This window comes from Pteronotus mesoamericanus, unplaced genomic scaffold (assembly GCF_021234165.1).
Source record: "Pteronotus mesoamericanus isolate MK-2021 breed Mesoamerican mustached bat unplaced genomic scaffold, CSHL_Meso_final contig_46, whole genome shotgun sequence".
In the NCBI taxonomy this organism is placed as follows: domain Eukaryota; kingdom Metazoa; phylum Chordata; class Mammalia; order Chiroptera; family Mormoopidae; genus Pteronotus; species Pteronotus mesoamericanus.
This window is the reverse complement of record NW_026555170.1, coordinates 3736935-3764562: the sequence shown is the minus strand read 5'-3', so window position 1 is coordinate 3764562 and position 27628 is coordinate 3736935. Positions and strand designations below refer to the sequence as shown.

At 38.3% G+C, this 27628-nt stretch overlaps 1 long non-coding RNA gene across 2 annotated transcripts in view; it reads left to right on the top strand.

Moving 5' to 3' along the window:
* The window catches only part of LOC129074175 (uncharacterized), a 215087-nt gene that overhangs the window by 101494 nt on the left and 85965 nt on the right, over positions 1 to 27628 (top strand). For both annotated transcript variants that reach the window (XR_008529510.1, XR_008529509.1), the window contains one exon: positions 25297 to 25407. This is a non-coding gene — a long non-coding RNA (uncharacterized LOC129074175). The remainder of the gene's footprint in view (positions 1 to 25296; positions 25408 to 27628) is intronic.

The window sequence follows — 27628 nt, the reverse complement described above, 5'->3', positions numbered from 1 at the left end:
TTTTATTTCATTAAAGATTATTTTATGGACTGTGATGTACAAAAGGTATACCAGCAGGAAGGGAGGATGCTACTGCGTGAATAAAAGTGCTTTATTACTTCAGTCACAGAAAACAGCTGCTGGTTAGCATATGCCTCCTGATCTTGATTAATTGTGGAATAAAATAGTGAAATTTGTGACTATGATTATTTCAGAATGCTGCGTGACAAAATGGCTTTCAAATAAAAGATCCTTCTTTACCACACTGAAGATTTCTAGCTCTTAGGGTAAAAGGCAGCCACTCAAGATTTTACCATGATTGATATTAACATGACTCCAGTATTAGCAGTATAACATAATTCTTTAGCCTTCTCATGGGATTGTGTCTCAACAACATCATCAGGACCTTGGATAGTCTGAATCTATTACTTCAGGACACTTTTTTAAATGTTAAAAATAAAGGTCCCAACTAAAGTAGAATAACATGAATAAAAAATAGGGAGACAATAAATATTTGGGGCTACAATTCATGAGATTTTGACTGATTAGAAGTAGGGGTTTTACAGGTAGAGATCTAAAATAAATCCAGAGCTTCTAGTATATGAATGTTGAGAAATTATCCTAAAGATAAAAAGACCCAGAAATAGTATACTTATTTTAGACAGATAGAATGAGTTACTCTCATGAAGTCTGTATGGAAATATCTGGTAAATAGCAAGAAATATGGACCCAGGACTTGAGAAAGAATATATGATAATATAATTACTTTTAAAGTGAGGAAAATGTAGATGATCCCATTAAGAGAACATGTGAAGGGAAAAGAAGGGAATGGTGAGAAAGAGTGGGATTTGGTAAACAAAATAGAAAGAGGTAATGGAGGGAAACATCATGAAGGATTCTGAGGTTCAGGTCAGGGAAAATAAGATAATGAAGAACAAGCAATATTCAAAAAGGGAGTGAACAAAAGAGTCCAAGCCCCAAAGATGTCATCTTGGATAAGGCATGAAAAGAGGCCAATGGTTTTTGTCAGTTAGATTTTGGTAACCATGACACAAATAGCTTAATGTGAATGAAAACTGTACCTCTCTGAAGAGTGGGGAAAACTTTCCTGGAAGCTTCCTAATAGACTTCTATTCATGTGTCTTTGGCCAGAATTGTGACACGTGCCCATGGCTGAACCTATCCTTGGTAAGAAGAATTTGATGGCCATGGCTGAGGTTGCAAAATGTGTATCCCTCTCTGAGCCCAAGGCAGTGCAACACCTGAAAACATGCAGATTCTATAAGCATGGAAAAGGTGAAGGCTGGCGATTAAATAACCAATAAAATTTAGCATGAGAAGGAAGCAGCAGTGTGAGAGACAGAGACAGAATGAGACAGAGAGAGATGATTTTTATTTCCTCAGAAACAAATGGCAAGGTGTTCTGCATTGGTTTGTTATGATTTCAAACTCACTTGTTCATGACTTCTGTGAAGCTGTTTGATACAGGGTGAATTTATTTACATTGAGGAGATTGCATTAGAAAAATACCATCAAAACTGTTGTCCTACCAAGCACTTATCAATATGAACATAAGGAAGAGCAACTGTGATGTAATTGACATTTAAACTTTAAATACCAAGAGTTTGTGAGGACTTAAGCGTGTGCAGTCTGGGCAAGGTTACTCTATGCTTGTCTAAATTGGTCTCTGAAGACCTTGGGGCATTAACTCTTGCTTTGGCAGGGCTACTCTTTGCTGGTGTAGTGAGAACCATGCAGCCACCCATGACGGAGATCATTTTGCTTGCGAACACCAGTGCCCTCATTCTGCTAACATCATGCTCTAGCCACAAGGGACTCCCAATTAGCACTGGTTGCTGAACGAAGCTCTTGTTTGGCTAAGTTGACTTCTGAGAACCAACTCATAGAAAGATACACCTCAACTAAATTTAGACTTTATTTTCTTTTTATTTCCCTTTGCCTGGAACAATAGTGTAATTAACCTATCATTGGTTAGGAGTATGTTATTTCTTTATTGGCTTATTAAGAGACATTAACTTGTATGCTATTGGCTTGTGAAATATTATTATTATAAATTATAATTCCTCCAGTAAACCTGTTGTTAAATAAATTATTGCCCCAGATAATCTCCGGCTTTCAGCATAATTTTACCATGAACAAAACACAAGGCCAACTGTTGAGAGTAAAAGTATAAGGGAGAGGGTGCTTAAGGCTTGAGGGGGTGATAAAAATTGAAACAGCATTAATGGGGATTGGGAGAGGGGTATATGTGTCCAAGGGCACTTTACCCGCTGGAAGATGTGAAAAACACTGTCACCAAGACAAGCATCACTTTTATTTATTTTTTATTTAACTTAATGTGGAGTCAAATACATTAGAGCTAGAAATGATCCACTTGACCATCATGTCCTTTTCATGCAGATGCAGAACTGCTCTCACAGCAGATGTTTTATTGCTTCATTCAAATTCACCTTAAATGTCCTAACTGATGAAATTTCCATGGCCTCCCTTGGGTGTCTACTCCATCATCCAATAGCTCTGTCTGTCAGGCAACATTCCCTGTGTGTCCAAGTCTTCATTCTTTATCTCTTTCTATTAGTCTTCTTCTGGCAAAATGATTCCCCTTTTTCTGTGGAGCTTTTATGTTCAGGCTTTTGTCGCACCTTTCTCAGTCACCATTTATACTGTTATATGTGTTTCAGTTTTTATTCTTTTTTCATCTATTAGTTCACCTACACCCTTTAATAATGAGTGCTTCTTTCCCTCATAATACCTATGAATTCTTGGGATCTTTAAAATCTGATGTTTCTTTTTTAAAAATTTTTATTTATTGAATTTTAGAGAGAGAGAGAGAAAGAAACATTGATTTGTTGTTACACTTATCTGTGCATTCATTGGTTGATTCTTCTATGTGCCCTGACTGGAGATCAAACCTGCAAACTTGGAGTATTGTGATGATGCTGTAACCAATTGAGTTACCTGACCAGGGCCTAAAGTGTGATGTTTCTTATATGAATTATTACATAATAGGTGGGTTATCTAATTCTCTGCTGTTACACAGCTTGAATTATTTTCCCCTGACCCCTCATTCTTGAGGAGACCCTTATCAACTTACAGGGCAATATCCATTATTTTAGAGAAATATATGCTGTAGACTGAATGTTTGTATCCCATCCAAATTTTGTATGCTGAAATATAACCTTCAGTATTATTCTATTTGGAGGTAGGGCCAACATTTGGGAGGTCATTAGGTCATGAAGTCTCCACCTTATAAAAGAGACCCCAGAGAACTCCCTTGCCCCTTTATACCATCTGAGGCTATATTATAAAAAAAGACAACTGTGAACCAGAACACAGGTTTCCACTACACACTGAGTCTGCTTACACCTTGATCCTGGACTTCCCAGACTTCTTAACTGTGAGAAGTAAGTTTCTGTTGTTTATAAGCCACCAAGTATATGGTATTTTGTTAGAGCAGCCAAAATATACTAAGACAGAAAGTGATATTGAAAGTGGGGTGCAGCCCTGGCTGGGTGGCTCAGTTGGTTGGAAAGTTATCCCATATACCAAAATGTTGTGGGTTTGGTCTTCAGTCATGGCACAACCTACGTTGTGGGTTCGATCCCTCGTTGGGGTACATGTGGGAGGTAACCGATTTGTGTTTCTCTCCCTTTCTCTTCTCTACATGTTCTCTCTCTAAAATCAATAAACATATCCTCAGGTGAGAATTAAAAAAAAGAGACTAGGTTGCTGCTGTGACAAACACTTAAAAAATGCGGAAGCATCTTTGGAGCTGAATAATTTGTAGAGGTCAGAATAGCTTTGAGGTTTCTGCTAGTCAAAGCTATATTATATTCTTGAGAATGGACTATTAAAGGAGATTCTGGTGAGAGCTGAGAGAGAAAAGAGCAGTGCTGTAGAGAAAGCCTCCATCTTTTTAGATTACCTAAGTAATCCTGGACAGAATGTTGGTAGAAATATGGATGGTAAAGAACATTCTAATAAGGTCTCAAATGGAGATAAGAAACATATTATTGGAACCTGGAGGAAAGGCAATATTTTTTATAAAGTGACAAAGGACTTGACTGAACTGTGTTCATGTCCTAGCGTTCTGTGGAAGGTGGAACTTGTGGGTGATGAAATTGGGTATTTGGCTGAAGAAATTTCTAAGTGAAATGTTAAAGAAGCAACCTGTTTTTTTATGGATGATTATATTATAGTAAAGTAAAAGAAGATAGACATGATTTAAAGACAGAATTGTTAATCAGAAGAGAAGCCCACCTTCAAGATTTCAAAATTCTCAGCCTATCTGTATGGAAAAGAATAAGAAAGGCTGTTTGAGAGAGAACACTAAGGGTATAACCAGCCATAAGACCATATGATAAGGAGATAAATCAGCCTTCTAGGCAGAAGCCAGGAGCTATTGTCCAAGACAATGGAAAAATAATCCAGAAGACAATTCAGAGATTACCATAGCTGCCCTCCCATCATGGGTCTAGAGTGCCTGGGGTCCCTGGTGCCTGTGGCACCTAGATGAATCTTACCTGGTGCCACCTCACATCAGGGGCTCCTGTTCCTTGCACTCCTTTGCCTCCTTCCTTGGCCAATCCACTTGTGGCTCTGATGAGTCCAAGTGCAACATAGGCCATGCTCAGCAGAGCTATAGGGGCATGTCTAAGGACTCCAACCCTAGAGAACTGTGGGCCCAGGCAAAGAATTGCTACAGGAGCACCAAAAGTTATGGGGGCAAGACTTTGCAGAAAACCTGCAAAGGAAGGACTGTTACTCTGTTGGGTCCTGAAGACTGGATCCCTACCCCAGTGCTTTTGGAAGGCAGGATCCTCTTTATAGTGGGCCAGGAAGGCACAACATAGGGCCAAAGAGTCTTAAAGACTAATTGAAATGCCCCATTGGGTTTGGGACTTGCTTGGGTGGGAACTGTCATTCCCTTCTTTTCTGTTTCTCCCTTTTGGGGGTAGGAATGTCTATCTTATGCCTGTCCCACCATTGTGTCTTAGAAGCATATATGTTTGATTTCATAGATTCACAACTAGAGGGGGATTTGCCTCAAGATCAAACATACCTTGAGTTCACCGATATCTGACTTAAACGATCTTTAGATAGGTCTTTGCACTAGGAATTTTGACCTGATGACAAGAAAGATGGACATAAATTTTGGAGGCCAGGAGCAAATATTATAGACTGAAAGTTTGTATCCCCTCAAAATATATATGTTGAAATCTAATACCAAATGTGATGGTGTTTGGAAGTGGGTCTTTTGGGAGGTGATCAGGAAGAGGAAGCCCTCATGAATGGGACTAGTGCCCTTATAAAAGAGGCCCCAGAGAACTCTCTGTCCCTTCCACCATGTAGGTTAGAGTGAAAAGATATCCACCTGTCAATGAGGAGGCAAGCTCTCACCATGCACTGAGTCTGCCAGTGCTTGATCATGGGCTTCCCAATCTCCACAGCTGTGAGAAATAAATACCACCATGCCATTCAGCGTATATTATTTTGTTAAAGCTGCCCAAACAGACTAAAATAATATCCTAGTAGATTCCTAATAGATGCCTTTGCCTCTAATCTCTTTCTTCCTTAATACATATTGTAGACTATTGCCAAATTAATCTGCCAAACTCTATTTTCATGTCCATTCTCTTCTCAAAATTTTTAATACCTTACTTACCCTTGACCTAGACATTGAAACACCAACTTTTTAACCCATTATTCCTTTTATAGTGTGTTTCCAAATTACTTTTGCAAATCTTCTCTTAACATTATAAATTTTGAACTTGTCAGAACTCTCACAGTATTTCCCTTAAATGAAAAGCTTCCTACTAATCTGCTTATCTAATTCTCAGTTATATCTGTCGATTGTCCTTAAGTCACACCTTTTCAAGAAACTATTTCTTGATCTTTTCTGCCTGTGAAATCTTATGCTGTTAATTTCATGTGAATGATTCATAGTGGCATATTTCCTGGTGGAAAATTTTTATTAGTTGTATCATTAGTTAATTCATTGTGAGGTTTCTTGAAGACAGGCTGCATTTCTTACCATTTCTTACATTTGGTGAAATGAACAGTTAATTTATTCTTTTCTGGTAAGTGACCTTTCTCTGAAGTTCTTCTTTTTCTTTCTTTAAATATTTCCAGATTCTGGGTGCAGTTGACTTGGTCTTGTATCCTTTAGAAAATAATGAAGTGGGCTGCAAATGAATAAACACTCATAGTTATTTGACTTTGCTGTTTTATGGAAGATGATTCAATTCTGACATAGCATTCACAAAAGGAATATGAAATAGTTTGTTTCTTCAGAGGTCTTACCTGCATTGTTAATCCAAGAAAGATTATATCAAAGCTACCCATTCCTTTGCCCTAAAAATCTTATGGGCATGAAGTTTCTAGGGTTTATTTAACTGTTCTATTTGTTTATCTTTGTGGGGGTATTAGAACTCAGGGTGAGGGCTGTGAAGACACAGAATTGAGCAAGAGAAAGAGAGAGAGAGATTGATTTGGGATAACCATCCACATATTTGCAAGAGTTTATTAGTTTTATTAACTCTGAACCCTTCTGCACTTTATTGAGATCTATCCAGTACTGTCTGCTCACTCTAGCTCCTCCTTATTTTATAAAGGAGGTAATTTCTTAGGAAAAGAAAATATATGTCCTTGAAAATTTTACCAGATTAATTTTTCAAGGATAAAGTTAAAGTAAAATAACAAAATCGTTGTTTAGTGTTCTGTTAAATGTTGACATTAAAAATCATTGGTAGTTTACTTACAGGAATTACTATGTGACCTTGTTCTTTTAGGACTCAGATATACTATTCTGAACTGAAAAATTCATCTCTACGTTTCCTGAATGTTTTGTCAAATGAGAGAATATCTGACTATTTCAAATACAAGTTTGTTTTATTTCCTTTGTAGCAGTAAAATCAGGCTGTTATAATTATTATTTTTATTACAAAGGTTTTTTTTTTCCTCAGCATTTTAAGGTGGCTGAATTTATGGTGTCTGAGAACTGATTAGTGAACCAACTCATACTGTGAAATTTGTCCAAAGCATCCAAAGGGCTCCAATTAACAGACTTTTGGGGGATTTCAAATAGTCAGAGCCTTTGAATAGAAGCCATTCCCCAAGGCAGCATCTACTCGGCAGCAAGTGATGGGGAGATCTGGCAGTTCTTCTCTTGATTTGATCAGAGCATCTAGTCAGGGCTCTCTCTCCCTACTGAATTAGCTGGTTTGGCTGCCTACACTGATCAAGTCAGGGGGATAATTGTCCAATCCTGCATTTTGTAGCCTGGAAAGAGAGCTTAGAATAAATAGACCTAACTACCTCTAATAATTGGTCTTCCTGCTTTTTAAGAATTATTATTATGGTATTAGTAGGCCAGTTTTCCAAGGTCAGACTATTCTCTTGGTTTGTATCAAAGTGTTTTCGTCTTGCTTCAATTCTACCGACTGTAAACCAAAGTATCTTATTTAGAGATGTTTAACAATGGTTGAAATCATAGCATCATGCTCTACTTCCACTGTGATTTATAAAAAGTTTAAAATGGATAATGTGACATAAAAACAAGGTACTACCTAGGTATCTATGCCTGGGTGTCTATTATCTGAAACATAGCTGCTGTTCTCTCCAGTTCATCGAACACCTCTATTCCAAAAACCAGAATACAGTCATACTAAAGCAGCATTAATAATGTAGTCTTGGTTTTGCATCATTAGATACTGAAGCCACTGATGTTATACCATTTATCTCTCAACCCAGAGGCATTTGCTAAGATCAGCCTCCCATTTTTAATGATGATTCTAAGCCATAGAAAAGATGATCAAATTGTTATTTTTCTTTTATGAATGGTGACACAAAGACCATTCACAAGTTTTATTACATTCTTCTTGTGGTGTCCCCTTAGACGTTGCTGTTAATAGAAACTATTTTGCACTTTGTTTGGTGAGCTTAGTCTGAATGAGAGGAGCCTATAAAGTGATTTTTCTAATATGAACTATTGACTTTTGGGTTCCTTATTCCCTTAAAAACAAGATGAGGGAAGAAAAATAAATGTCTTGCCTTGGAAAAGTTGTTTTCAAAGAGAGAACACTGGTCTCAGCTCCCTCAAAGAGTGGCTTCTACCAGCATGTCTTCAGGTGGTGCCCCCTGGACTTTGAGTTCACACTATATGCCCTATCCTAGCATAAAACAGTACTAGTCTCTAAGTCTGTCTCAGCATATCGCTTTTTTTCCAAGTATTCCTGGATTTTCTCTTATGGATGTCTTACTCTAAGTGTTCTCTTTCTCTCTCTCTGTCTCTCTCTCTCTTTCTCCCCCAACTCTTCTTCCAGCCTCCCTTTCTTCAAAATAGATTCAGTACCTCTCCACTCTTTCCCCTACTCTTTCCTTATTCCTGTCTCCCAGCACCTTAGTCACCAGACCATTAAACTCACTATTACTTGATGCCACTCATGCAAAACTAGCATGATTTTTAAGTAAGCTCAGGGAGTTGTTATTCATCCCCAAGGACTTCAAAGTAAATAAGTTGATTGTAAGCTCTTAAGTATCATAAAAATAGATTTTCTACCTCCTTAGCTCAATATCAGTATTACTTCTTGTAGGCTATTAAGCATTAGCTGACCTTACACCAAAAATTAAGTGCACCACAGAAGTATGTGTCTGAAGACCAGCCCAGTTATTTTTTTAATGCACTCTTTCTGGTGGTGGTAAACTATGAGTGTGTGTTTGTGTGTGTGTGTGTGTATGTTTCTGTTTGAGGGAAGAGGGTGGTTGGTCAGAAAGGAGCAAAAGTAAGTAAAAAGAAGATAACTCTACAAGAGATGGCAAAAACATGATATTTCCTAGCTCTGTATTTAACACATAGTTCATAAAGTGAGTGTTGCATTTTTTCCCAGTGAGCCAAATATAGCCCAAGCTTGCTGTTCAACACAGACTTCTATTCAGCTACTATCAATTGGAATTTATGAGGAAACCTATTTATACTCATGACTAGACAATCTCTGTTCAATCCCTAAAGTCTGCAAAAATAATCTCCTGGTGTTTTCTTCTGAGATTAAAAACTCCTTGAAGGCTTTTAATTCAAAATTGGAATGATCTCTATTCAGAGACCCTTAGGAATTTTACACATCTCATGAAGACTTGGGGAAGGGGTTATACTTTTGCTTCTCTCTGAAACATCTGTTCCCACTATTAGGTGTTTGAATCACAGTTTTATTCTTTGTATTTAATGATCTAGGAAGTTTCCAAGTTTCATATGGAGACAGGTATATGATATAGTCCTTAAATTTATGAAAATGTGCTATTTTCTAGAAAGTAAAAAGGAAATGTAAGTGGCCAATGATAGATTGTGCCACACCATTACGTAACACAAGGACAAGATTTTATTTTGATCTAACCATAATCCTCAGTCTAACTTACACTCACGAAAAATGTGATTATTTAATATGTGAACATCTGGATTTATATCTACTGTGTAGTGGGAAAAGAACATATGAAGAGGCAGCAGGACACACTGTTCATGAGACTGAGGACAGCTTTCCTGGGCTGGAATTTTAGCTCAGTCACCCACTACCTATCTGATTTAGGGTAAGCCACTTAATCTATAGGTGGAATCATTAGGTGGAGGAATCTATTAGTTTCCTCATATGTGAATGAAACATATAAACAGTAACCACCTTCTAGGATATTTTTGAGGGTATAGTGATTTAATTTATTTCAAGTGTTTAGAATACTAAGTATTCAATAAATATTAACTATTATAGCCATACAATTGATACTAAAATTAACCACACAATGCCAGTCCTAGCCATATACATCCCACCAGCAAAATGCATTTTTAGCCTATCTTTTGACACCTGTCTTTTTGCCCATTTAACTCCTAGAATATTTATGATTTTAAGAAGGTACTGTATATATCTTAATAAGACATTTAATATGGCAAACTGATTTTAAGCCAAAAATATTGTATCGTATATGCCAACTTTTACTGCATGCCATATGCCAAATGTGGTAGTTAAATATTTAACCATTTTTTATCCTGTTCTACATATAAGAAAACTGAGGCCCAGAGAAAAGAGTTATCAGGTACCCCAGTTAAAAAAGAGCCAGAGCCAGAGCCACAGTTTAAAGCCAAGCCTGTGTACTCTGTTCTCTTTCTCCCATATTGAAGCTCTGTGGGAATGTGTAGAGTGAGAATCTAGGAAACACACACGAGGTACCACCATCTTTGATGAATGAGATTTCTATGCTTCAAGTGGGAGAATCCATTTGAGTTAATATTATTTAACACAAAGCCTTATTTTTCTGAGAAAAAAAAATTGCATGGAAAAAATAAGGGCATATTCAGATGGCCCACTTTATTGCCATTGTTCTGTCTGTATGTTCTGGATTTTTTTTTTTAATGTTACTGTTGTTACCTGGCTAAAAGGTAACTTGCCAATTGTGTTAAAAATAAGAGGTCAATTGATAATGCATTCATGCAGCCTAACTTCAGATGCAAGTTATTTAAGATTCTATGAATACTAATATAAAGGGAATAGAGAAAACCCTGTGATAAGCATCTGTTTCATCAGACTCCACATTTCTCTGGATTGAAGGAACTTCTGCCTAGCATATGAATCCAAACTGCAGCTTCAGCCGCAGTGGCAGTTGGTTTGTAATCTGTGTCCCACAGCCATTCTGGGCTTTCTCCAGAGAAAACTACAGAGGGATACTTCTCACAGAGTATACAGAAGGTGCAGCAAAAACAAACTCTACTCTCAGCAGTATTCCTGTGGGTAACACCCCAACCCCCCATTCATTCCTCTTGCAGTGTCCCAAACTATCAAATGACCTCAAGAATTTTAAACTTTCATGAGATAAAAAATGAAAATAAAGCCTTTGCAGTTGTCTTTCTGTTCTGAGTGTCTTCAATACAATTCACAAACAGATAGTTTTCCTATCCAGGTTGAACGAAAAAAATAAAATCACTACAGTCTTCCTCTGGTTCTACACTAAAATACCCCAGAGAGTATAAACTCAAGATTGCTTCACAAGTCCTACACGATTTTTTTGGATGATAAACAGCCCTGTGGGAAATAAATTATGATAGTCAGCTAGAAAATGGAAAATGTCTAAAGATTTCTAAAAATAATGATTACATTTCTCCACCGTTTGACACATAGTCATTTTTACAGAAGCACATGAAGCCAAGGTTAGGAAGGGCTGCTGGAGCCTGGTATGAAACTGTTCTTTCTGGTCTTCCTTCACCTGATATGTGGGGAGAAAATAGCCTTCAATTTCACATCCTGCAATAGTTCACCTTGCCTCCTCTCTCCCAAATCAATCTCTCATGATTTCTCCATCTTGGAAATAAAAATACCATTACCATACATTCTTCTTTCTTCCTGTAAAAATTAGAGCATGTCTCTGAATATTTAAATATTTGAGAGCAACAGAAACAGTGTGTCTGCTATGATGATTTATTGACAATACATCTGAAAAGAATTTTCTGTTTATTTTTTTCACAGTAAGATAAAGCGCATTGAAAAGATTTTGAAAATACCCAAAAAGTAAACACTTTTCTTTACTATGTTTTGAAATTGGACTTTAATATATATCTATATTTTTGGTTTAACTCTTGTTTAATTAATTATGTTTTTCTATTGTGTTTTCTCTTTACTTTACACCTCTTCTGAGGTATCTTACCCTAACAACAATCTCTCATGAAAAATAATTTTGTGTACTGTGTACAAAACTGACTTCCTAAGTTCTCTAGTCTGTTATCTATCTTGTACACTCAGTGGCTGTATAAGTAAAGATGTCTCCGGTTCATTACATTATACAAGCAATTTTCAACTTTTTCATTTCACAGGCACACATAAGCTAATTACTAAAATTTTGCAGCATACCAAAAAACTTTATTTTTTGCTGATCTGACAAAAAATAGATATACTTTTGATTCATTCACACCGGATGGTTATTATTGTGGTGGCTGTTTTCATTTTTTTATTTGACAGTCTAGGGAAAAAGAGGTCAATTCCCCTGACCAAATAGTCAGGTATTGCACGTTTTAAATGTTCTTGCAGCACGCCGGTTGAAAATTGCTTCATTATCCTATCTCTGTCTCATTCTCTTGCAAAGAAACTTGCACATGGAAGGCACTACAATTTTTAATTAGAGCAGATCAGGCAAAGGGACAACTCTTTCACTTGGAGGAGCTCAATCTTTCAAAAGCCGAGGAAGAGGCTAGATAGAACCCTCACTGTCTGCAAAATAAAGAACTACAAAGACAGAATTAAAATAAAGGTTTTATATCTAATAAAGAAGAGAAAACTTAGTCTGGGGTGATTTTTCATAACAACAAATATAAGATTGGTTTATCAAAGCTTAAATTTACTCTCTCAAAGTAGATCTTGTGATACAAAACACAAGCACAGAATGTGGCTGAGCTCTACTCCTTTTACTTGCATTTGTGTCATGTTTTTATTGTGGAGCTATTTTCTACAGCATTACTCATTTGTTCTCCCGGAGTCGTTCTTTGGATCTGAGAGACAGCTAATTTCTGTTGCATCATAATGCACTTTGACTTTTTTGTCACTTATGGACCAATATTTTTGTTATTTCACTGGCCATTTGCATATGTTCTTTAAAGTAATAGTGTTTTTCCAAAATTTTATGAAATATATCTAAGAATTGTGGTCATAGCAGGTACTAGCAAGTGCAAACAATAGAAATCTTTCATGAAAACCTCCCACGTATACTCTAAGGCAGGGGGTTATTTTAAGAAAAGAAATCCCTGTATTCTTAATTTTGATTTCCTATGTTACATCATTTTTCTATAAAGTGTATATAGTCAGTGGTCTTACCTAGGGTATTCCATAACTCATAAGGTGAAAATTTAGTGCAAAATCATGTCCATAGGATATTTTTAAGAAAATTAATAATTTATTTATAATTATTTTTAAGAAATCTAAAGAAAGAAAAATGCACAGCTTATATATCTCATAGTGAAATGGGTTTCTAAAAACTTGAAGTTTGGTATCTTTTGGAAAATGTTAACAAAGAAATTTACTTAATTTTCCAAATGTTGGCATTCCTCAAAAAATATTATATATTGTTTTTTCTTTAGTTTATTGGGACTTTGCTTATATTGCTTGTTTTCTTTTTTTTTTTTTTTTTTTTTTAGGATCTTTTCTTTTTTTAAAGATTTTATTTATTTAGTTTTAGAGAGAGGGGAAGGGAGGCAGAAAGAGAGGGAGAGAAACATTGATATGCGAGAGATATATCAATCAGTTGCCTCTCACATGCCCACCACCAGGGACCTGCTCTCCAACCCAGGCATGTGCCCTGAGTGGGAATCGAACCAGCAACATTTTGAGTTGCTGGCAATCCACTGAGCCACACCAGCCAGGGTGGATCTTTCTTTCTTTTTTTTTTTTTTAATTAATTTATTTACTTTTTAAATACATTTGTCTCTGCCTTCCCCCCCCTCTTTCCCTTGCCCCCTCCCACCTTCCCTCCCTCAGCTCTTCCCCTTTGGTTTTGTCCATGAGTCCTTGCTATATGTTCCTTGACTTTCCCCTTCCCTTCCCTTTCCCTGCCCCCCATTCCCTCTTGTCTCTGTTGATTTCTTTTCCTTTCAGTGTTGCTGGTCATATTTGCCTTGCTTCTTTGCATTGTTGGTTAGGTTCCGCTTATAGGTGAGATCATATGGTATTTGTCTTTCGCCCCCTGGCTTATTTCGCTTAGCATGATGCTCTCCAGTTCCATCCATGCTGTTGCGAAGTTTAGTACTTCTTTTTTTTTCTGCTGCGTAGTATTCCATTGTGTATATGTACCATGACTTTTTGATCCAATCATCTACTGATGGGCATTTAGGTTGCTTCCAAGACTTGGCTATTGTAAATTGTGCTGCTATGAACATTGGGGTGCATAGGTTCTTTTGTATTGGCGTTTTGGTGTTCTCAGGGTATAGTCCCAGCAGGGGAATCGCTGGATCAAAAGGCAGTTCCATTTTCAGCTTTGTGAGGAAATTCCACACTGCTTTCCATAGTGGCTGCACCAGTCTGCATTCCCACCAACAGTGGACTAGAGTTCCCTTTTCTCCACAGCCTCGCCAGCACCTGTTGTTTGTGGATCTGTTTATGATGGCCATTCTGACCGGTGTGAGGTGGTACCTCATGGTGGTTTTGATCTGCATTTCTCTAATGGCTAGTGATGCAGAGCATCCTTTCAAATGCCTCTGGGCCCTCTTTATCTCCTCCTTAGAAAAGCGTCTGCCCAGGTCCTTTGCCCATTTTTTGATTGGATCGTTTGTCTTCTTGGAGTAAAGTCGAGTGAGTTCTTTGTATATCTTGGAGATCAAACCTCTATCTGATGTATCATTAGCAAATATATTTTCCCAAATGGTTGGCTCCCTTTTCATTTTGCTGATGTTTTCTTTCGCCGTGCAGAAGCTTCTTATTTTGATGAGGTCCCACTTATTTATTCTTTCCTTTATGTCCCTTGCTTTAGGAGACATATCAGTGAAAAAATTGCTGCGTGGGATATCTGAGAGTTTCCTGCCAATGTTCTCCTCTAGGACTTTGATGGTGTTGCGACTTATATTTAAGTCTTTTATCCATCTTGAGTTTATTTTTGTGTATGGTGTCAGCTGATGATCCAATTTCAATTTTTTGCATGTAGCCATCCAGCTCTCCCAACACCATTTGTTGAAGAGGCTGTTATTGCTCCATTTTATGCTTCTGCCCCCTTTGTCAAATATTAGATGTCCATAGAGACCTGGGCTTATTTCTGGGCTTTCTATTCTGTTCCACTGGTCTATGGGTCTGTTCTTGTGCCAGTGCCAGATTGTTTTGAGTATAGTGGCTTTGTAGTAGAGTTTGATGTCCGGTATTGTGATCCCTCCTACTTTGTGTTTCTTTCTCAAAATTGCTGCAGCTATTCGAGGTCGTTTATGGTTCCATATAAATTTTTGAAATGTCTGTTCTATTTCTGTGAAATACGTCATTGGTATCTTAATAGGGATTGCATTGAATCTATAGATTGCTTTTGGTAGTATGGACATTTTAAGGATATTAATTCTTCCAATCCATGTGCACGGTATATGCTTCCATTTATTTGTGTCTTCCTTAATTTCTTTTTTCAATGTTGTATAGTTTTCTGCATACAGGTCTTTTGTGTCTTTGGTTAAATTTATCCCTAGGTACTTTATCTTTTTTCGTGCTATATCAAATGGTATATTTTTCCTGATTTCTTCTTCTTCTATTGCATTGCTGGTGTACAAAAATGCCTTTGATTTCTGAATGTTGACTTTGTATCCTGCTGTTTTGCCAAATTCACTTATTAGGTTGAGGAGTTTTTTGGTAGAGTCTACAGGGTTCTCTATGTACACTATCATGTCATCTGCAAACAATGATAGTTTTACTTCCTCCTTTCCTATTTGGATGCCTTTTATCTCTTTCTCTTGTCTGACCGCTGTGGCTAGGACTTCCAATACCATGTTGAAAAGAAGCGGTGAGAGCGGACATCCTTGTCGTGTTCCCGATCTTAGTGGGAAAGCTTTCAGTTTTTGCCCGTTGAGTATGATATTGGCTATAGGTTTTTCATATATGGCCTTTATTACGTTGAGGAATGCCCCATTGATTCCCATTTTGCTGAGTGTTTTGATCATAAATGGGTGCTGTACCTTGTCAAATGCTTTTTCTGCATCTATCGAGATGATCATGTGGTTTTTGTCTTTTCTTTGATTTATGTGGTGTATCACATTTACTGATTTGCGTATATTGAACCATCCCTGCATCCCTGGGATGAATCCCACTTGATCGTGATGGATAATCTTTTGAATGTATTGCTGGATGCGGTTTGCCAATATTTTGTTGAGGATTTTAGCATTTATGTTCATCAGCGAAATTGGCCTGTAGTTTTCTTTCTTTGTAGGGTCTTTATCTGGTTTTGGGATCAGGGTGATGCTGGCCTCATAGAAGGAGTCTGGCAGTCTTCCCTCCTCTTGGATTTTTTGGAATAGTCTGAGAAGGACAGGGGTTAGCTCTTCCTTAAATGTTTTGTAAAATTCTCCTGGGAAACCATCTGGCCCTGGACTTTTGTGTGCTGGGAGTTTCTTGATGACTGCTTCAATTTCCCCAACTGTTATTGGTCTGTTCAAGCTTTCTGTTTCTTCCTCCTTCAGTGTTGGAAGATTATACTTTTCTAAAAATGTGTCCATTTCATCCAGATTTTCAAATTTCTTGGCATATAATTGTTCATAATAGTTTCTGATGATCCTTTGTATTTCTGTGGTATCAGTTGTTATTTCTCCTTTTTCATTTCTGATATTATTAATTTGGGTCCTCTCCCTTTTTTTCTTGATGAGTCTGCTCAAAGGTTTGTCCACTTTATGAATCTTTTCAAAGAACCAGCTTCTGGATTGGTTGATCCTCTGAATTGTTCTTTTTGTCTCTATGTCATTCAGTTCTGCTCTAATCTTGACTATTTCCTTCCTTCTACTTGCTCTGGGATTTATTTGTTGTTGTTTCTCCAGTTCTTCAAGTTGTAGTGTTAGGTCTTTTATTTGAAATGTTTCTATCTTTTTAAGGTAAGCCTGTATTGCTATGAACTTCCCTCTCAGGACCGCCTTTGCTGTGTCCCATAGGTTTTGGACTGTTGTCTGTTCATTTTCATTTTTTTCCAGAAATTTTTTTATTTCTTCTCTTATCTCATTATTGACCCATTCATTGTTTAAAAGTGTACTGTTCAGTCTCCATGAGTTTCCAAGTTTTTGAAGTTTCTCTTTGAGTTTGATTTCGAGTTTCAAGGCCTTGTGGTCTGAGGAAAAGTTTGGTATTATTTCAATTTTCCTGAATTTACTGAGGCTTGCTTTGTGTCCTATCATGTGGTCTATCTTTGAAAAACTGCCATGAGCATTTGAAAAGAATGTGTATTTTTCTTCTTTGGGATGTAAGATTCTATATATGTCAGTTAAGTCTCTTTGATTCAGTGTTTCATTCAGTGCCACGATATGTTTATTAATGTTTTGTTTGGAAGATCTGTCCATTTTGGACAGTGGGGTGTTGAAATCCCCTACTATCAGTGTGTTGCTATCTATATCTTTTTTTGAAGTCATCCAACAATTTCCTTATAAACTTGGGGGCTCCTATATTGGGAGCATATAAGTTTACAATGTTGATGTTTTCTTGATAGATTCTTCCTTTAAGTATGATAAAGTGCCCCTCTGGGTCTCTCTTTATGGCCTTTGCTTTGAAATCGACTTTGTCTGATACAAGTATGGCAACGCCAGCCTTTTTCTCATGTCCATTTGCTTGGAATATTATTTTCCATCCCTTTACTTTCAATCTGTGTAGGTCTTTTGCTCTGAGGTGGGTCTCTTGTAGGCAGCATATGTGTGGGTCATGTTTTCTTATCCATTCAGCTACCCTGTGTCTTTTGATTGGGGCATTTAGTCCATTCACATTGAGAGATATTACTGATAGAAACCTACTCATCTTTTCTCTTTGTACTTGTGTTCCTCTCTGTCTCATTCTTTTCCTTCATCTGCTTAAACCAGTCCCCTTAGCATATCTTGGAGTGCTGGTTTGGTAGAGATGTATTCTTTTAGCTTTCTTTTGTCTGGGAAACTGCGTATTTCTCCTTCTATTTTAATGGAGAGCCTAGCTGGGTAGAGCAGCCTTGGCTGTAGGCCCTTGCTTTTCATGGCTTGGAATATTTGTTGCCATTCCCTTCTGGCTTGGAGTGTTTCTGTTGAGAAGTCAGCTCCTAGGCGTATCGGGGCCCCCTTGTATGTTACTTTCTCCTTCTCCCTTGCTGCCTTCAGGATTCTCTCTTTGTCTTTGACATTTGCCATTTTAATGATGATGTGTCTTGGAGTGGACCTCCTTGGGTCCTTCTTGAGTGGGGTCCTCTGTGCCTCCTGGATCCATGAGAGCCTTTCTCTCCTCAAATTAGGGAAATTTTCCATCATTACTTTTTCGAGGAGGTTCTCTATTCCTTGCTCCTCTTCTTCTCCTTCTGGTATCCCTATTATACGGATATTATTGCGTTTCAGGTTGTCCTGCATTTCCCTAAATGCTTCTTCATTCTTTTTGAGCCGTTTTTCCATTTCTTGCTCTTTCTGGGAGCTTTTTTCTACCTTATCCTCCATCTCACTGATTCGATCCTCAGCTTCATCCAGCCTGCTTTGGATTCCTTCTACTGTGTTCTTCAATTCAGAAATGGTATTCTTCATATCCTCTTGTGTCTTCTTGATAGTTTCTATGTCCTTTTCCAGGCTGATATAGTTTGCTGTAAGATCCTGATAGTTTCTCTGCAGTTTCTCATAGTTCTCTTTGAGCTGGCTGAGCTCATTGAGCTTCCTTAGAACCATTGTTTTAAATTCCATATCTGATAGTTCCCTTGCCTCTATTTCATTGAGCTCTCTCTGTGGGGAGTCCCCTTTTCCACTCATTTGGGGAGAACTTCTTTTTCTTCCCATTTTTGTGAGAGTCTGTTAAGTATTTTTGTCCTTTACTTTTCTTTCTGGGCTTGCCTCTGATGATGTCAGTTGTTGACCCTATAGGGCCTTGGGTTGTTTGTTTGAGCCTTTCAGGAGTCTAATGCCTGTGTCTGACTCCTGCTTGGAGCAGCTCTGTGACCCCTTTGGTCAGGGCTGGGCTATTTTTTGGGATCTCTCTGCGCTCTCACGAGAGCTCCTTGAGCGCGTTCCCAGCGCGGCAGGGTCCCCCACCTGCCTGGGCTCGCATGTGTTTGCCCCAGACCAGGGGGCTTATTCGCGACCCCCCCGTGATCATCTGAACTCCCTGGCACGCGAGCTTCGCGGCACTGGTCAGTTTAGAGTCTTCTATTGTGTGTTTTCCCCGCTTTTGGCTCTTTGGGTGCGTTGCTTGCCCTCGCCAAATGGGGACTACGGAAATGGGAGGAAATCAGCTCTCCGGTTAATCCTGTTTCTGGTCTCTCCTCCAGGGACTCTGGGCAGCTCTACTTATTTTGTGGGCTGCTCCGCAATCGCGGCGGGTAGGTCAATTTGTGCCTGCCCTTGCCCCTCTGTGCACTCCCTCGCAGGCCGTATGGGTGCCAGTCTGTGTGAGGCCTTGCCGGCAGGTGCAAGCGTTCGCCAGCCCGCGTGGGTCACACACACGCTCGCCAATCCTCGCCAGTCACTCGGCGCAAGTGTGCGCGCCTGCTCTGGGTGTTTTGGGGGTGTCTATGTTTGCTTTTCGGCTTTTGGCTCTTTGGGGGTGTGGCCTCTTCCCGCGCAATGGAGACTTTGGCAAGGAGAAGGAGTCGGGACTCCCCGGTTCCTCCTCCCGTTCTTTCCCCAATGCCTCCGTTTCTAGTCTCCCCTCAGGGGCCTCTGGGCAGTTCTGTGACCCCTTCGGCTGAGGATCCAACCCCTGTGCGGACTGCGTTTCAATCGCAGGCAGTCTGGTTCATGCGCGCCCCGCTTCTGCCTCTTTGGGGTCGCGCCTTTCCAGCCCACAATGGAGACTACCGAACGGGGAGGGAGTCGGGACTCCCCGGTTCCTCCTCCCGTTCTTTCCCCAACGCCACTGTCTCCAGTCTCTCCTCAAGGCTCTCCCAGACAGTCTGCACTCAGCCCCGCAGGTCACATGCGCACAAGCTGTGTGCGGAGCGCACAAAAGGCAGGTTAATTGATTCCCTTATGCCTGAGCAAGATGGTAGCTGCAGAGTGGGAAGTGCGCCATCACCCGGGCTCCACCGGCCGCAGAGTCAGTTCTCCTCACAAAGTTTTCCTCACCAGTCTTTTCCCAGGCACCAGCCCACCCTGCTGCCGCCTGTACCCAGCGATCAAGGAGGGTGGCTGCCGCTGCAACTTTTGCGTTTGCCCTTTAAATGTCTTTTTGCATCCCCAGCCACCTGTCTCTGGCAGAGAGTGCCCCTAAGCTTTTTGGGGTTGTGTTTTGTCTGTATTTTCTCGGCTTTAGCGGCTGTAGTTTAGGGGTTCCTGTTTATGATTCAGACCCCGTTCTTCCTGGGGGGACGCTAACTGGCCGTTTCAATGTCCCTCTGGTGCCAGTGCCCGTGTGCACCCAGCCCACCCTCTCGAGCCTCCATCGCAATTCTCAACCGTTGGGATGTGCGAGAGTCGAATACGCTGTCCGCGGCACCAAGGCTCCTCTCCCACTATCGCTCCACTGCTTTCCAGGTGATTACTCCATTATTTAGTTGCAATTCCAGTTTGGTTTTGGGAGGAGGTCAGCGTGACTCCCTTTCACTCCTCCGCCATCTTTTTTCTCAGGGTCGCTTGTTTTCTTTTTATTTCTGATTGTGTAATATTTAATAATTTATTTAAAAACTTGTAATGATACTATCAGAGTGTATATGCAGTAATTCATCACTCAATTTAAGATCTGAATATAACCAATACCATTGAATCATCTGAGTGTGTTCCTTTTCTATTTTGTATTATATACCTTCTGTATTCTATTTCATTCTTCCATATTCTAGTCAAGTACTAAATTTGGTGTTCATTGATGCTTTGCTCTTTATTTTAAAAAATTTCCCCTTCCCTTTATTTCCATGTCTCTAGTTTTATTTTGCTTGTTTGTTCTGTTGATTGGGTTCCACTTATAGGTGAGATCTTATGGTGTTTGTCTTTTACCGCCCAGCTTATTTCACTTTAGCATAATGCTCTCCAGTTCCATCCACGCTGTCACAAAGGGTGGGAGCTCCTTCTTTCTTTATGTTGCATAGTATTCCACTGCATAAATGTTCCACAGTGTTTTGATCTACTCATTTACTGATGGGCACTCAGGCTCTTTTCTGCATGTGGCTATTGTAAAAACGCTGCTATGAAGAAATGCTTCTACAAGGAGGTCATACAGAGGGCCCATAGACATATAAAGGATGCTCAATATCACTAGCCATTAGAGACACAAATCAAAACCACAATGAGATACCACTTCACACTGGTCAGAATGACCATCATTAATGAATAAATAAACAACAAGTGCTGGTGAGGATGTTGGGAAAAGGGAACCCTGGTGCACTCTTGGTGGAAATGCCAGCTGGAGCAGCCACTGTGGAAAGCAGTATGGAATTTCCTCAAAACAGTAAGGGTGGAACTGTCTTTTGACCCAGTGATCCCACTGCTGGAATTATACCCTAAGAATCCTGAAACACCAATTCAAAAGAACCTATGCACCCCAATGTTCATAGCAGCATTATTTATAATAGCCAAGTGCTAGAAACAGCCTAAGTGCCCATCGGTAAATGAATGGATCAAAAAACTAGGGTACATTTACACAATGGAATACTGCAAAGCAGAAAAAAGGAGGAACTCTTACCCTTTGCAACGGCATGGATGGAACTGGAGAGCATTATGCTAAGTGAAATAAGCCAGGAGGTGAAAGATAAATACCATATGATCTCACCTATAAGTGGAACCTAATTGAAAAAACAAACCAATGAGCAAAATAGAACCAGAGACATGGAAATAAAGAACAAACTGACAGTGACCAGAGGGAAGAAAGGATGGAGATAATGGGGGAAAGAGGAGGGAGGACAAGTCAAGGTATGTGGGTAGAGGACCCATGGGCACAGACAACGGGGTTGGGGTTGAGTATGGGAGGGTGAGCAGGGCAGGAGAGAGCAATGGGGAAAATGTGAGACAACTGCAATTAAACAACAATTATTGAAAAAAAAAAAAAAGAAATTCTATCCTCCCAAAGGCCAAATGTATTTTCCTACATATTCTAAATGAATTAAAATGGGCCATTCACTTTATGTCTGTAATTCTTCTGGGATTAATTTTTGTGTGTAGTGAAATAGAAAAAATTATGTATTTTTTTCAATTTGGAAAAGTAATACTGCAGCACTTAGTTTCTCTTTTCTACAGTGATCTTCGCTATCACATCTGTTAGATTTTAAATTGTATATATGCAATGAGCTCTTTCTGAATTCTCTATTCTGTCCTATTGGTCACTTTTTCTATACTTATAGCAAGACATTATTTACTATACATCTTAATATATAAAAATGTAAACCCCTTTACCTCCTTTTCCTGTTCTGCTACCTTCCTCTCTCCTCCTCCGTATCCTTCTGGCTATTCATGGGCCTTTGTTCTTTTATAAAAATATTAAAATTAGAATGATGCATTTCTTGAGAATGCTGCTGGAATTTGGTTAAAATTATTTTGCATTTATAAGATTCATTTGGAGATAAATTATATCATTAAATATTGAAGTTTTCTTACCTAAAAATTTGGTAATATCTCACCATTTTCAAGTTTTATTACATAGATTCATTGCTACTTTATATTGTGTGGATATGATACTGCATTTTGTACATTTGCATGTATATTAATTTATTAAGCAGATTCTGAGTCCCCACTGTGAAAGATGCTATTTCAGTTCATAAGATAGTTTTAAAAAAATTAAGAAACTAAACAGAATTTTGACAACTTTGTTACACCCCCTTTTGGTTTCTATGGTTGCTTTTTGAGGAGTCTGTTATTATTCTGTCTTTTTTATATATAATCTTTCATTTATCTTCTCTGTGCCTTCAGTTTCATTACAATGTGTGCTTTTTTTTCCCCTAAATTTCCTCCTTGGTACATTCTTTGCTTTTGGTATATGTTACTACATCTCTGATAAGCTGCGAAATTTTCTAGCCTTTTGTTCTCTTTTACATATAGAGAAAAAAAAAAACTCTATATGTAATGCTGTTTGCTGCGTTTTGCAAACAGCAGCAAAAAATGGCTGTTTGCAGCTATTCTAGTCAAAGTTTTTACTATAAACCTAATTACATTTATTTTAACAAAGGAGAAAATTGAGACAGAGAGTAAGTAACTTGCCAAAACTGACCACCAAAAAATGTCAGTAATTCAAATCTCTTCATATGGGATTTGATTATGTGTAATCTGGGTCTTCTTCTATGCTTTGTGTCTTTTAACCTCTATCTCATATTTTTCTCTATCCCTGTTTTGCTAAGATATTATTATAGATCTAGCTGCCATTTCATTAATTATTATTTTAGCTATGTCTAATCTGTTTAGTCCATGTAGAGCATTGAAAAATTTGTCATTTTGAAAGGTTCTAAAAGTTTTATTTTAAATTTTTTTGATAAATTTTGATAGTTTCTTTTCTTTCTCCTTTTTTATTCTATATTTTTATTTTTTAAATATTTACATATAGGAAATTTATTTTTCATATCTGACAGTCTGAATTCTGAATTATTTGGTTGGTTATTATGTTTGTTTTCATTTTTTTTCTTTTTATTTTTATTCCCCTCTACACTACCCTGCCCCATTCCCCCAGCATTCCCCCCACCTTAGTTCCTGTCCATGGGTCACACATATAAGTTCTTTAGCTTCTCCTTTTCCTGTACTATTCTTAACCTCCCCCTGAAGGGGGAGCTATTTCATACCTACTATTTATGCTGCTTAGTCTCCGTACCTTTTCCCCCAATTCTTTCCTTTCCCTTCCCCTCTGTTTTACTGTTCATAGTTTTTGATCTTTTTCTTAGATAAGTCATTTTAACATCTAGGAAGCACTTTATCTGCCCTTCCATTCTAAATAATAGCTTTGCTGGATAGAGTAATCTTGGATGTAGGTCCTTGCTTTTCATGACTTTGAAAACTTCTTCCCAGCCCCTTCTTGCCTGCAAGGTTTCTTTTGAGAAATCAGCTGATAGTCTTATGGGAACTCTTTTATAGGTAACTGTATCCTTTTTTCTTCTTGCTTTTAAGATTCTCTCCTTTTCTTTAATCTTAGGTAATGTAGTTATATGTGCCTTGGTGGGTGCTCCCTTGGGTCCAACTTCTTTGGGATTCTTTGAGCTTCCTGGATTTCCTGGAAGTCTATTTCCTTGGCCAGACTGAGGAAGATCTCCATTATTTTTTCAAATAAGTTTTCAGTTTCTTGCTCTTCCTCTTCTCTTCTGGCACCCATATGATTCAGATGTTGGAATGTTTAATGTCCCAGAGGTTCCTAAGCCTCTCCTTATTTTTTTGAATTCTTGTTTCTTCATTCTGTTCTGGTTGAATGTTTATCCCTTCCTTCTGCTTCCAATTGTTGATTTGAGTCCAAGTTTCCTTCCCTTTACTGTTGGTTCCCTGTATATTTGTCTTTATTTTACTTTGTATAGCCTTTGTTTTTTCCTCCTTTTGCGACCATACTCAACCAATTCAGTGAGCATCCAGATTACCAGTGTTTTGAACTGTGCATCTGATAGGTTGCCTAGCTGTTCAATGCTTAGTTCTATTTTTGGAGCTTTTATCTGTTTTTTCATTTGGGCTATATTTCTTTGTCTTGACATGCCTTGGAAATTGTTGGAAAGGACAGAAACTTAGGTATTAACCAAGGTCTGTCTTCATTTCTGTTGACCCTCATTTATGGATGCTTATTTTTATGTTTGCTTGTTGAATTTTTATTGTTGACTTACATGTATATAGCTTATTGAATCAAATCTGGAAGAATTCTGAGGACATAAAAGGGAGAACTTTAACTCTATATAAGTTTTATATTCTTCAAGTTCCAGGTTTATACTGACCTGGGACCACTTAGCTTTCTTTAATGATTTTATGATTAATGCTAAAGTTTCAAGTTTTGTTCCAATCTTGCCAAGACCCAAAGGCATAACTCCTGGATAGCAGTGCTGATGAAGGCATCTACCTCAATGAAATCTCCTTTAAAATTCCCTGCTCCATTTACCTCTGTTGCTTACTGCTTTCTGTTCTGGTTTCAACTATGTATTTTTTCTCTTTTTAGAAATTTCCCTAATGTTTAGAGAACACAGCAATATTTTAAAAACTTATTTGCTAGAGCTTATAGTAAGCTCTGGTTACATTATAGCAAGAGGATGCTTCAGGATAACTAATTCACCTTCTGACCATTCTTTTGGTTTTCTACTATTCCTTAAGACTCTACTATTTAATTTTTAAACTTCAATATAGGTAATATTCCTTGTAAGTTAAGAGTAAAAAAACTCTATATGTAATGCACAACAAAATTATACCATATTTATCCAATCGGATGTTATCCTGATCACTTAAATTTCTTTAAATATTAAACCACCATATTTTTAAAGCTATTAGAAATCTAGATATTAAGAACAGTGATAATTTTTTCTATAATTGTGAGTACAAAATTTCGAATGTAATAACCTGATTTTGAAGGTTTATTTGTATTCCAGTAGACATTTAGAAAACAATAGCAAATTGTTTCTTACATATTTATTAGTTTCTCTTTTCATTAATTATACCTGTTTATTAATCAGAATATAACTTTTGGGGGGCAAAATAACTTGGAAAAAACCTCAAAATCCATATTTTTCTAATTCTCACAAAAGGATATGTTTTATTGATTTTGAGAGAAAGGAAGAGAGACATCAATGTGAGAGAGAAGCATCGATTGGTTGCCTCCTGTAGTGCCCTGACTGGAGATTGAACATGCAACATAGGTATGTGCCCTGACTGGGACATGAACCTGCAACCCTTTGGTGTACAGGATGATGTTCCAGCCAACTGAGCCACACCGACCAGGGAAAACTCAAAATTCATTTATGACTAGTTTGAAATTTTTTTTCTCTGACTACAAAAGAGTTACTACTTGGGTTCTATCTTATAGTATTTATTGTTTAGTTTTATTTAAAGGCAAATTAACTATTCATGGTTTTTATATGTATGATAATGTGTCAGTATGAGAGCCAGAACTAAAACATGTTTGAAACAATGTTGTTTATACAAAATTTTATCACTTTATGTCAACAAATGACCATTTTAAATATAATTATAATTAATATAATATAAGTAATCTAGTATAACAAGTTCCCTCCTTCTATGCATACTGTGCATATGTACAATGCCATTCCTAAAGTAAAAATATCCTAACAGTTTAAATATAATAAAAATAATTGTTGAGAAGCCTTTCACTTGTCCTTGGGCCCAAGATATCTCCAAAAAGGGACTAAAAAGTATCAGACATCTCAAAAATTTCTATGCCAGTGCATTTCTGTGATTCAAATGACCAATTTCTGCTTAAGAGATAAAACTGCACTATATGAATAGGGGAAGAGTTCATTTGTTTTAAGAAAGAATTTAGATATTTTGCATAGAAGAATTAGTATACATGACAGATTACTTTCAGAGCTCACTGTAAAATGTAGTTTTCAGTTGCTGCCTCCGTGCTATGTCTTCCAAACCCAAACAGACAGATGTGCTTTCATTATTTTATTGACTTTTTATATTTATTGATAATCGTTGTAACTATTTTTAATGTGAAGGCTTGTAAAGCAATACTTGGGGATTTAACAAACCAAATGTATTAATGGATCACAAACGGCCCAAATATCCTTCCTCTATCAAACTTCACTGAGTAGTAGTAATTTTTTCCTGGTCAAGGGCTAATTACAATTCTTCTTGGAAACAAGATACTTCAGAATAATCACCAAAAATATTGATGCACTGTAAAGGATGATAGAGTTCAATGTATTAAATAAAGATGTAAAAACTCTCTTTCTTGACTTCCAGTCAAGATGGCAGTGTAGGCAGACATGGCTCATCTCTTTGCACAACCACATCAAAATTACAACTAACATATAGAACAACTACCACTCAGAAACTTTCAAAATTGAGTCAAATTGGCGTCTGACAACTACGGAATTAAAGAAACTACATCCATCCATTTGGTAGGAAGGTATGCAGATGCAGAACAGGCTGGTCTCTCACCTACATATGATGGATAAAAATTCGGGAAGGATATCTCAGGAGTGAGGAGTCCCAGCCCCACACCAGGCCCCCTAACCAAGGGTTTCAGTGCTAGGAAGATAAGTCCCCACAACTTCTGGCTGCAAAAACCAGTGGGGATTGAAATGGTGGAAGAATCTTCTGGAGCCCCTAAGAAGTTACTCTAAGAACCCACACAAAAACTCACCTACTCAGATTCCTTCTGAACTCTAGCATTGGGGTAGCAACTTGAAAGGCTCCAGTGGCATGCAGGGAGAAACCGAAGTGTCTGACATAAAGGTAAGCAGAGACCATTGTCCCTTTTCTAACCATCCCCACTCCCCGCCCCACCCCACAGAGCTAGCAAACTGGTGTCATATCTGAGGCACCATCAATCTGGCTAACACTGTTTGACCAGCCTTGGAGATTCCCAGAGACTCTGCCCCATCCGATTTACAGGCCCACCCAAGTTGCTTTTCCATATGTATGGCTGTTCTTGGCTCATGCTTTACAACTTCCTTAATCCTATCAAACAAGCAACAGCTGGCCTTAGTGAGGCCTATCATTAGCAGTAGCCAAACTAGTTTCAAAGCTTGGGTTTTCCTGGGAATCTCCAAGCCCAGCACAAGTAGTGCCCATCTCATATTGCTTATAACTCAGGCAGGGTGGCCTGGTAAAACACAGGTGGGGTCGACCTTGGACTGCATCACCCAGGAAATTCCAGGCCCAGTGAACCCAGTGGACAACTGCAGACCATATCAGAGCACCACCATCCTGCCCCTACATGGCTGATCCTCCATAGAGGGCAGAGTTGGTGGTAAGTGGTCACAGCCATTCCTTGCAGTTGACTGGCCTGGGTAAAACCCTTCCATTGATCTTCCAACAGCAACCAAGGCACAAGAGGAGGGTGTACTCAGCCCACATCAAAGGCACACATCAAGCACTTAGCTTGTATAA